We start from the raw sequence: 12,200 nt of genomic DNA on the forward strand, positions 1-12,200 counted from the left end.
TTAAAAATTTTAAATAAAATTTTTAATTTTATTTAAAAATAAATAATAATAAAAAAATAAATTATTTTTTCCCTCGCGCTGTTTGCAAGAACTTAACGCACAGCATGAAATCCTCCGAGCGACAAGTGAAATTTAGTTAGCGGAGCTTCTATTATTCCCAATTTATTACTCCACCGGAGAGCTGTGCAGGCTTAAGGGCCGGAGAAAGGAAAGCAGGGGCGCGCAGGCACGCACGCGCCCACAGGAGCCAGCAAACCCAACCCCAGGCTCCCGCTGAATTATGACTCACAATTTATAAACCATTACGTGCAATGGATTTCAACTATATATTTATTGCGATACGACTGTGAGCGGTTCAAAAAAAAAAAAAAAAATCGATTTGGGAAATGTGGAGGGAAAGGGCGAAATTATTAATGTGTTTTATATAAACGCCGCGGCTTATCCTTTCCCCGGTAAATAAGCGCGAGCCCTCTGCTTGCCCAAGGCAAGGGGTCTGCCCCAAGGGATGGGATTCACCCCGGGGTGCCTCAACACGAAGGGATGGATGAGATGCGCGAGGTGTAAGAAAGGCAGAAGAGGAGGGAGGAGCCTTGGGGACACAAGGAGGTGGCTTGTCCCACGATTGGTCGAGGCGGGAATGAAGCAGAGCGCACGCGCGTACAACGTCCGCAGAAGCGGATGGGTTTGGGGTTAAGGAGGTGGAAGAAATGCTCCAGAAATCCCAGCTCCAGCTGGCGGGTGAGATCCCTCACCCCAAGAGGGTGGACAAAAGGAAACACGGTGGGTGCGACACACCCCCCACCCCGCTGCCTGGCCATCACCCAGAGGTCAGGTCCACCACCTCCCTGGGGAGATGCTTGAGTGGGGAAGACCTGGTGTGAAGGTGACCCTGGCGTGTTAGGCAAAGCGGCAGCTCTGCATCCAGCCAGAATGCTCCACGCCACAGCACACTTGACCTGCTGTGTCCAACCCCAGCAGCTCGAACGCCTGAGCAGCTTTATCCCCGTGCCAGCCCATGTCCATGGTTGGTTTGGAGAAAGCTCAACTTACTTCTGCCCGACTGAGAGCGGAGGCAGCCCGGGCGGACACGACCCATGCTGTTAAGAAGCAGTGAAACAAGAGATGCCCACAGGGCCACCTGGGATGAGGACGGGGAGGTACGCATTTGGCGAGGGGAGGGAAGCACTGAGGTCATCTGCCACCATGTCCGAAGTACAGCTACAGGGAAGCACACTGTACCTTTGCAGGAAAAGATTTTCCTGGCCTTGTCAAGCAATCAGATGTTGCTTCAAAACATATGATTGGGGAAAGCAAACAAAAAAAATAAAAAGACCCTTGGTCAAGAGGTCCCATCTTCTGAGGTGGAGCACAGAGGGACATGGAGATTACCTCCTCCACGTACCCAACCACAGGTTTCTCAGCGCTACACGTAAAGAGGCCAAAAGCTAGGAAGTGTAAGAAAAAACAAGCTCATGGTCACGGTGAAGCTCCCTCCAAGGTGACATTGTCAGCTGGCCTGAAGAAGGAGGCTGCATCATCAAGGCAGGCAAATAACGCACGGACAAGGCACCCCAGGCAAGAGCTGACAGCAGTTCTCCTCCTTGCACGGGGACAGAGCTGTGACTGGGAAGGGGGAAGATTCAATTTATACGCCGGGAACTGATGGATGGAGACATCATCCCCAGTCCGCACACCTCACTTACAGCTTTGGGAACCACAAGCCCAACTTTGTCATGAAAATTCCTGAAAGATGTACGTAAGGTGGTGGCTGGCATGTCTCCTCTTGAGCACCCAAGGAAACCAGAGCATCTGCTGCAAAAGGTCGGATGATATTGGCTTTTCCATTTTGGTGATCTGCAGCCATATGGTGCATTCCAAACAAGAGGGTTTCTTCTCCAAATTAAGAAACGGAATGGAAAAGTATGAGATTAGAGAAGAAGCGGAGGGGCGTTTTACATGTCTTTAAGGATGACCTTTTTCCAGGTTTCTTCTGTAACGTCGGGAAGGAAACTTACTTCTATTTTAAAAGAAAAACTGGGTTTCTCATATGTTCCCATGATTCCTGATGCCGGTGCTTTAAATTAATCATTGCGAAGAGCCACCACGAAAAATAGCGATACCAGGAATGAATATCCTCTGGGCAAACGTTGCAAATGCTGCCTGATGTGCTCATGTTAAAAAATCATTCCTCTCCTTGGCACCTCTCCTCCGGCTCATCTTATGCAAAACATCTAACTCAGGAGAATCTCCCAGGCCTCGACAGAGGCCAGTCAGTGGGGCAGATCGAAGCAGCAAGTTCACAGGTAATTATTTATGTGTGAACTCAATACAGCAAGATTAAATCTGAACTATGTTCTCTGCCAGGGTCCATTTTCCCTTGGAGTGATGTGTTACACAAGGCTTAATTGGTCGGGGAGGCAAAGGTTTGAAATGCTCCAAAATCTGGTAATCCTGTGTGTCCACCGTCTCTCTCCAGGACACATCCAACCCCACTGACTTCTGGAATGTTTAGGAACGGGAAGAAAACACCCCGTGATTTATGCGAGCAGCCGCCGCCAATCTGCGCAGCTCACTTATTGAATGCCATAAGCCCGAGAACAAATTTTGAAGTGGCGAATGATTTCCAATAACTGTTTTACCTGAGGACATCGCGGGTCGCAGCGTGTTCACGGGCGGTTTGCAAGAGGCGAGAGAAGCTCGATTCACTTAGCAAGTTATTTGCATGGAATTATTTGCCGGGCTCTACTCATCGCCCAGCAAAGTCTGGCAGCAGAGGTTTATCTGCATCACCCGGTGTTGGATTCGGCAAGATTTGTCCTTTTCCCCCTGGGGTGACTTGAAAGGAGAAATGCCGCGGTGGTCCTCAACTCGGGTGGAGGTGTTTTGGCAGAGCCCGTGGCTTGGGGATGCTGTTGGAAGACGATAAGCGATTCTTCACGCAATGGAGGGTATTGGGGCACAAGACCGCTTCCTACGGGATGCCACAAATACCAAGAGGTTGCGTGGGCTCTGGGAGAGACTGGACAAGATCATGGGTAGGGCTCCACTACAGACTGTTAAATAAGCAGAACTTGTATTTGGCTCCAGCTATCCACAAGGAAAGCATCTGTCACTGGCTGATGATGAGAATCGCCTCTTCTCGCCCTGACGAGTGAGACTGAGCAGCACCAACCAGGGTTTCAGGGAAGAGGAGACCCATAATTTCATCCCCAGTCCAAACTCTGGGCAGGGGTAGGGGGAGAAATCGCTCAAATCAGAATTTGGCTCACGGAAAACCCACCTGCCTCTAGGGATGAATATCCCTGTCCCCGCCTGCTCCTGCCCGCCTGCGCAGCCCAGCACTGCCCGCTGCGCTGCAAATACTTTCTTGGCCTTGGTGGCGTGAAATGACAGTGATGGGAAATTAACTGGTTTTACGGGAATTGTTACTCACCATTAAGCTTAAACTACCTGGAAGCTGGGCTTCCCCGCGCATCTCCTCCCCTTACTCTAACCCTTTCCAGTCTGCTGCTTTCTTATGGCCACCATGCTCGCGAGCTGCTGGGATGACTTTTGCTGGTGCCTCCATACCCAGAAGAAGGAGGCTCTGCTGGGGCATGCGGGTTTCTTGAAGACAGCAAAAGGGAAGAAAATGAGCACTTCACCATTGAAAATGTTTACCCCGAGCTCATTCCCACGCACAGAGCTACAAAACTTGGAGGAGAACATGGTCCATGGCCTTTGGCTGCACAGCAGGAGCTTGGGCTGGAGTTAATGGGCGCTAGAAGGATGGGAGCCCACCTGATGGGCAGTTAAGGTGCAACTTCAGCCAAGGAATGACAGAGTCATAGAATGGTTTAAATTGGAAAGGACCTTGAAGATTATCGAGTTCCCACCCCCCTGCCATGGGCAGGGACACCTCCCACCAGCCCAGGTTGCTCCAAGCCCTGTCCAACCTGGCCTTGAACACCTCCAGGGATGGGGCAGCCACAGCTTCTCTGGCCAACCTGTTCCAGTGCTTCACCACCCTCGCAGTGACAAATTTCTTCCTAATATTTAATCTAAATCTCCCCTCTCAGTTTAAAACCATTCCCCCTCGTCCTATGGCTCCACTCCCTGATCAAGAGTCCCTCCCCAGCTTTCCTGGAGCCCCTTTAGGGACTGGAAGGGGCTGTAAGGTCTCCCCGGACCCTTCTCTTCTCCAGGCTGAACAACCCCAACTCTTTCAGCCTGTCCTCACAGCAGAGGTGCTCCAGCCCTCACGGCATCTTCGTGGCCTCGTCTGGACCCGCTCCAACAGGTCCAGGTCTTTCCTATGTTGAGGGCCCCAGAGCTGGACGCAGTACTCCAGGTGGGGTCTCACCAGAGCAGAGTAGAGGGTCGGAATCCCCTCCCTGACCCTGCTGGCCACACTTCTTCTGATGCAGCCCAGGATACGGTTGGCCTTCTGGGCTGCGATCGCACATTGCTGGCTCACCTTGAGCTTCTTGTCAATCAGCACCCCCGGGTCCTTCTCCTCAGGGCTGCTCTCAGACTTGAGACTTGCTCAGCTCAGATCCCTGTGCCAGAAGTGAGCAGGCAGCCCCTGGGAAGGGACGGAGGAGCTTTCAGCTCCTCTAGCTGCTCCTGACCCCTTCGGTCCACCACCGCCCGCATTCAGCAGTGGCTTGCTGATGGAGTGTTTGTTCGGCAAAGGCGGTGGGTGCCGGGAGTTTGTGCTCAGTCTCCGCAGGTTTCGGCGTTGCACAGATGCCCAACCATCCAACCACCCACGTATCTACCTGCTCCGGCTGCCTTCTCAGTGCCCGGGTGGTTGCACGCTTTTGTTTCCCCCCAGTTTCACACATGCGTTTTTCCATCAGCGCTGACAGACCCGCCCCAGGGATACGAGAAGTTCAGCAGGATTCACGGCTCCCTTTCGCCCTTCTCCCTCCCCGCGCTTTCCCCTCGCCCTCCCCTCCATCCAGAGCCGTTTCGGCTCACCGCCGGGGAGAGAAAAATGTGCCTTGTACAAGCCGTGACGGCTGATGACTTATGACATTTATCTTCCCTCCCGAGGAGGACGGGAAAAGTCACTTGTGGCTGGTTTCACCCAGGCTGTCAGGTTTCTCAGCGCCGGGTTTAGCCTCGGGGTGACAGTCGGGTTTTCACGGGCCCATGCAGCGATGCGCTGCAAATCCTTTAACGAGGGGCTCCCTGAATTTCGGCCCCACGCCTTTTTGCCTGAGTGCAAGCATCACCTGCAAGTGCTGGGAGACCGGTGAGGGATACAGCTTGCGGCTGTCCCACCAAAACAGTTTCTTGTTAATGAAGAAACCTGTTTCCAGCTCAATCTGGTAATCCGCTTCTTCCCAGAAGATGTGATAGCACGCGGTCGGAGAGACGGATGGCACATGCAGCACGTAGCACAGCATCCATCGCGGGGGAGGCTGGAGCAAGAGGGGAGGAAGGACAGACTCACATGGAAAGCGTTGCCTACAGGGACCTCCTATAGGTCCCTATAGAGATGTCTGCCCGGCGCTAAGGATCCTTTTGGCTGCCCAAAACCAGACGCAGGAGCCATGCGGGTCTTTTTCTCAAGCACCTTCAGTGCTGCAAGGTCAGGATGCTCTGCTGGAGCGGAAACTCTCCGGGGAGGATTTTGACAGCGGAGCAACCCCTTGGGCAGAGCCTCGGCAGGGTCTGCAAGCATGGCGTGACCCGGTTCGGTCCCGGGGGAAAAGAAGCACTTTTTCAGGGTCCCATAGGACCGGTCCCCAGCGTAGGCAGGAGGAATGCATCCTGCATCACTTGGCATCAGAAGATGTTTCGGGGGGTGGGGGTTAACAGCCTGCAAGCATCAGGAATAAACATCATTCCCAAGGACAAGAGGGAGGGTCCTCCTGCTCGCTCCAGGCTGAGGCTTTGTGCTGGAGAAGAGGAGGACAGCAGCACACACCAAGGAAATCTGACCCTTTAAGGAGTTTTTGACTTTTTCCCTCCCCCCAACACTGTGCCCAACTCCAAACTTTGACGCCTTTGCTCTGCACGAGGAAGATGTTTGTGTGGGCTCACTTGGCGGGGGGGGATGGAGGGAAGGCGGGGAGGAAAATCTGTTGGGTGTTACTAAGCAGAGAAATCACATCAGACTCCGGGATTCCCCGGAGAGGAAAACAGTTGGAGGTCAGGACAGCCTTTGTGGTAAGTACAGATGCGCTCTTCAGCTGAACCAGAAAGACCTTTCTTATCTCCTTAAAGGCTTTTCCCCATCGCAAAGTGCAATGGTATTGGAAACGTGCTTTTTTTTTTAAAATATTTTTTTCCTTTTTTTAAACTGGCAATGTGTTTTGTTGCTATGAACTCCCACTTCCTCCCATTGAGTATTTAAATACTTCTGGCATTCTCCCAAATCTGTTTTCTGACTGTCTCTCCGGTTTTCCCCCTTTCCGAAAACAACGCAGATTTAAAACAAGCAAACTAACCAACCTTTCTCTGAGTGATTTTTCTCAGAGGCTTTCACCTGAATAATTCTCCGCCGGCTTCCCGTCGGTGGCCGTACCGACAGCCACCAGAGGTATCGATCAAGTACTGAGTCACTTTTGAGCCAGCACAGACACTTGGAAAGAAAAAAATTAAGTCCTCTAAAGGAAAAAAATCTATCTAAGTACAAGAAAATAAGGAAAAAGAGGGCTAAAAGCATAGGTATTAAATGCAATACAATCTGGTTTTGTAGAGAGTCCTTCGTAGGTAATTCCAAGTTGCCTTACATGAATTTAGAAATGGTTACAGGTAATACCTCCTTGAAAGAGCTATTCCATTTAGAGACGGTTATTCTTCTTTTTTTTTTTTTTTTTTTTTTTTTATTTGCGGTATTAATGCAGTGCCTAAAAGGCCTATTCACGAGTCCTGTTGCACTTGATGGGATATTAGTGCAGAACAAGAGGGTCCCACAATGGGGGTGTAAGAGAAGAGCCACCAGATAGATACTGACAGATAGGGGAGAACGAGACCTGTGGTCCATCTTACCCATAGCAGCTTTAGCACATCAATGCCAACTTCACCGGTAGCTGAAGGACCTCTGCCTCGTGCACGGGGGAATAACCTCCACTGCTGAAGAAGATAACAAACCATCTCAGAGGGACATGGAGATGAGAAGATCAGGACTGGTCATATCCTGTGTTCATTCTTCCCTGAAAATATACCTGTAGCAACCATAGAAGAAAAGATACTGGTCCAGATGGATCTTGATTTCACCCTTTTACAACTTTTAGAGGTGCAAGAAGCTCCTGTAACTGCCCATTCGCCTTTACCTCCTGCCTCTTCCCACCCTCCATTCAAGTACCATGAGTTGCGCTAGACTTGGGGTTGTGCTAAGTGAAAACGTTCAGGTGTGAAGGGCAAAACACAGCCCTTAGGGAAAGGCTCCAAAAAAACCATCCCTAATTCCGCTTGCAGCACAGCCCCTGCGAAGCGACGAGGTGACTTACCCCGGGGCACAGCCCTCGGCAAGGGGCTGCCCGGTGATGCTGCACAAGAACTTGACCCAAGGCTGCCCAAAAGCAAGGGATGCATTGGTGCTGGGTGTGAAAAATAGGAGAGCTCTCCTAATGGCAGGGTAGCAGCAGCAAACATTTTATTTTTTTTTTTTTGGTGGTGGTAGGTGCTTGGGTTTGTGCTTTTTTTTTGAAAAAAAAATATAAATAGATTCTATATTTAATTCAGCTCTAGGGGTAACGTACCTTGGAAATGAGAACGTGATTGGTGAGCTACCAAATATCACCTTTCCATAATTCTGCGTGTGTTTATCTCTGATGCCGGCAGTTTTTCTCCTCTCTGTTCCCTTCCTGAAAGCGTAATAGCGGCTTTCGCTTTTTTATTACGCGGCGCATCTGTTGCCACTTCTGTTCAAATCTCCCAAAAACAAACGCATTTCCCCCAGATCACCAGCACTAAAAAAAAAAAAAAAAAAAAACCCCAAAAAACCACAACCCACGCCCAAAACAACACAGGAGGCATCATTTGGGTAGCTGCTACCTCCCCGTGCCCTTTGCTCGTTGCTTGACGCGGGGCCGGTACCTCTGACCCCGGCATCACTTGCGCCGCTGGGGCTTGGGGCTACCCCGTAGAGCGGTCCCACGGGCGCAGACGAGGAGCTGGGTTTGTTCCCCCATAATTTCCCCCCCGCAAAGGGGCACCTGTGAGCGATGGGCAGGATGCCTTGGTGGGAAATGCACGGCCACATCTCTACCCACCGCCTCCTACCCCGACGGGGCTCCTGCTCGGCCACCTCTCCTGCCGGCGCCCAGTCGCGCTTTCCTCTGGATTTGGAATAAAATAAAGGAGAGTTTCGCAACAAGCTGCTGACCGGGAAATCTCAGAGGGGCTGTTAGGGTGGGCACATCTCTGGCAGAGAAGTTTGCCCATCCATTCAGCCCTGAAATTAATTAGGAAGTGCTCCTCCCGCCGAGCGGGATGGTGTGCGTCAGAGTCGCCCGCTAGCTCTTTTCAGCAGAGCATGAAGACAGCCCTGAGAAAAAGCACAGTCAATGCCGGCAAAAATTTGTCCCTTTTGTTTTACTGCCGTCTCCTGGACTGAATCTGGCAGGACTGCCACCTCCAGCAGCAGCCCAGCTTTGCCCTACTCTAGGACTTTTGCTCCCACTCCTCCATGCCCATCGTTTCCCCCAGGGCTGATGTTCAAGCACGCTGGTGCAACACAACATCAACTTCTTGCCCCAGGGCTGATGTTCAAGCACGGTGGTGCAACACAACATCAGTTCCTGCCCCAGGGCTGATGTTCAAGCATGGTGGTGCAACACAACATCAGTTCCTGCCCCAGGGCTGATGTTCAAGCACGGTGGTACGATGAACCACTGTCTCCTGCCCCAGGGCAGATGTTCAAGCACGGTGGTACGATGAACCACTGGCTCCTGCCCCAGGGCAGATGTTCAAGCACGGTGGTACAACGCACCACCGGCTCCTCCCCCAGGACCCAAGTGGGGAAAGGGACATCGAGGTGATGTCCAGCTGCTGAGGGTCCAAGAGGTGGAGGCAAATGCCATGCTTGGGCCAAGGTGCAAGCAGCAAGCAAGACCAAATCCTCTGGGTTTTTTTCCCCTTTTATGCCTCAGACAGCATTAATTTTGGCAACTAGAAAAGGGAAACATTACCTGATGGCCTGTGCCTTTCTCGCACCTGGCCTCCTTCCTCGCCCCTCCTCACTCGTTGCCATGCCATGGGTCAGTTTTTCCCATGCAAGCAAAAGTGGGTGGCCAGCATGGACAAAATCATCTTCTCGATGAGATGCTGCGATGCCTGCGAACGGGCAGCGCGTGCTGCTCCCGCCTGCTGCTGCTCCTCTGGCTCTAGTATGATAATAAAAACAACAATGGCATTTAGGATTTGCATGGCACTTCCAATTTTCAGCACAAAAAAAAAAATAATATATATATTAACGAGCGAACGACGTGCTTGCCTTTTCCCCGAGGTGGCAGCGAGCGTGTCAACACCTGCATGCCAGCTGGTGGAGAGCTGACCCACGGCGCGAAGCCTTCTCCATTCCACCAGTGCCTGAAGCAGCACTGACACAGAGCTGGTGACCACTTCTCTCTGCGAGGTTCTTTATTTTTCTATTTATTTACACCCTTGGTTTGTGTACGAGAGGCAGTCTTGGCCTGAGGAGCTCACAGCCTAAACTCAAAGTACAGTTGATGAAGTGTAGCTGTGGTGGGTTCATAATGGGCCCAAAACCAGGAAAATGCTCTTCCCCCTACATTTAAAATTAAGGTGTTGAAAGAAAGCATTGACTTTCCCTGAAAAGCATTGACTTTACCTGTTTGGGTTTTAATCAGAAAAAAAGAAGAGGAAAGCTTCCATACTATCCCTGCTGTCTCCAAAGACCAAACATCGGCAAGATGCCAGCAGAGGACCAAAACGTCGCGTCCTCCACGACGTCTGCAGCCCCAACGCCACGCAACTGGGTGCAGCCCACCAGAGGATCTGACCCAGCCTTCACGTGGGCAACTTCACAGCTGTCTACACCGACCTCTTAAATCTCACACGGCTTCAGCTCCACCAGTAACAGGCCCAGCACTTCGTTAGACAGAAATCGGGAGGGTGCTGAGTACAGACTCAGATGGATTTCCTTTACGTGTCTTGAGGTCCTCCTTTTTCTTCCTTCAGCCACCCTTGGTTTGACGGTTGATGGCAGAGCAAACCCTTGCCGCCTTCTCTTCATGGTGCTTTCATCCAAGAAATAGCAGCTTGGAGCTCCTCTCTGTCTTGACTGGAGTTTGAAGATCTTCATCAGGTGGTTTTTCAAGGTCGGGTGAGCCCCACCAGCCTCAAAATTAGGTTTGCCTTTCTTCTGTACAGTAAGTAACCCACAGCACCTCCCAAAGCTACCCCAAGGAAACAGGACCTCTACGATCTGCCGTGCCAGAGTACTCCCCATTTTGTAATGTCCCAACGCAAGGTTCGTCAGCTCTTAAGGGGGCAGAAATGACGACAGACCTCAATGTCTTCTCTGGCCCGAGATCCGCTGGGAATACTGGGGTCACACCAGTCACAGCACAAAAAAAAGGATGCGTGCGGGTGGTTATCAGATCTGGTCTCCTCACTCTCACTTCTCGTCCTGTCTTGGAGCAGGAAGCACTATTTATTATACCTTTTTTTTTTTTTTTTTGCTGCTTCTAAACACAATCAACCATTTCTTGGCACTTCATCAAAGATAAATAGCCCAATCCCACTTCCATCAACGTGGAAGGAAGAATTCCCCATGGCTTCTGCTACCGCAGCATGAAAGCTCCAGGAATATCAGCGTGGGCAGACGGTTTTAAAGTTCTTCCCACCTTTTTTCCCCCGTTTTTTCTCTTCGGGCTTCAAGCACGGGTTCCCTTCTGGGGTTAACCCTCCCTCCCATCCTCCGGAGGACCATCTCTCCGGAACCCATTGCGCAACGCCGCCTTGGCTGTGAAGAAGGAAGGATTTGCCGGCCCTGAAATATTTAGAGCTCTGTGTGCTAAATCCAGAGCCGCGGAGCGATGGGGGGAGAGGCTAACGATGGCACGGATGACGCCCTCCGAGCGGCACCGTCGCCGCAGCCGAGGCAGAAAGCCACGGCGTGAGGGTGACGGGGACGGCGCCGCCATGGGGGTGGGGCTTGCTGCAGGAGCAGCACGCAGGGTGGCTTCCCTCGCCCCGCTTGTTCGGCGGCTAAATAGAGGGTTTCGGTTTCAAGGGACGTTAATCCGGCATCTTTCATCAACTCCAAAATGAAGCCAAGCCGAAAAAAAAAAAAAAAAAACCAAAACCAAAACAAAACAGGAGAGCGCGGTGGTGGCGGCAGCGGCGCGGGTAGCGGTGGGGTGTTCTTTTTCCCTTTTAAAAATTTGTAAGCGCGTGCGTTTAGTGCTCATGAAAATGTCAAATCCAAAGCAGAGGGAACCGGTACATCATCTGTCAAAACTGCAGCTGGGTTTAGCAGCTCAGCATGACATTATAAAGGAGCGACACGGAAAGGGGGGGGGGAAAACCCAAAAAACAACAACAAACCAACCAAAACAAAACCTCGAGAAGCATACAGGAGAAGATGAAGGCCTGCCCGGCATATCAGAGGTCATTAGGAATAAAACTGACACACAAAAGCGAGAGTGAAACGCACAGTAAGTTTGCAGGAAGGGCCATATTGTCTTAAAGGCTATTTCTGTCGTTGCCTTCTGCTACAAATATCCTTCTGCTATAGGACACGGAACAGTGCACACATTTCGCCGTCTCTCTCGGGTCTGTGGCTACTCTTGTCTACATCTTCCTATAGCCTTCCTCTGAATAACCAAAATTAGTATCTCCGCGGTTTCCACCCGTGGATCTCAAAGAGCCCCCAGAGCCCTTTTTTCCACATCTTCAGGGAAAGGGGGAGTGGAGAAAAACAAATGACTTGACCCAAGGTCACGTGGTGGTGGTGAATCCCCAAAATCACGATGGTCTACCAGACCTTCAGCGCAGACACCGAGCTTCCAACAGACCCACATTTCTCTCCCTTTTCTCTTCTGGGTCCCGCAGAAGCCCTTCTCAGGCCTGTCACCCGCAGCCTTCTCGGTTGGCTGTACTCCTGGGACCTCCACCTCTCTCCATGACCTTACCGTTTCTCCGAGTTTGCTTTCTCTCGACGTTTCCAAGGACTCCAGGGAGCGGGACCTTGTATTTTTAGCGCTTGTGCCGCGAAGTGCTAAGCAAATTCCCAG

The sequence above is a fragment of the Vanellus vanellus genome (genome assembly GCF_965231255.1).
Source record: "Vanellus vanellus genome assembly, chromosome: 7".
Taxonomy (NCBI): domain Eukaryota; kingdom Metazoa; phylum Chordata; class Aves; order Charadriiformes; family Charadriidae; genus Vanellus; species Vanellus vanellus.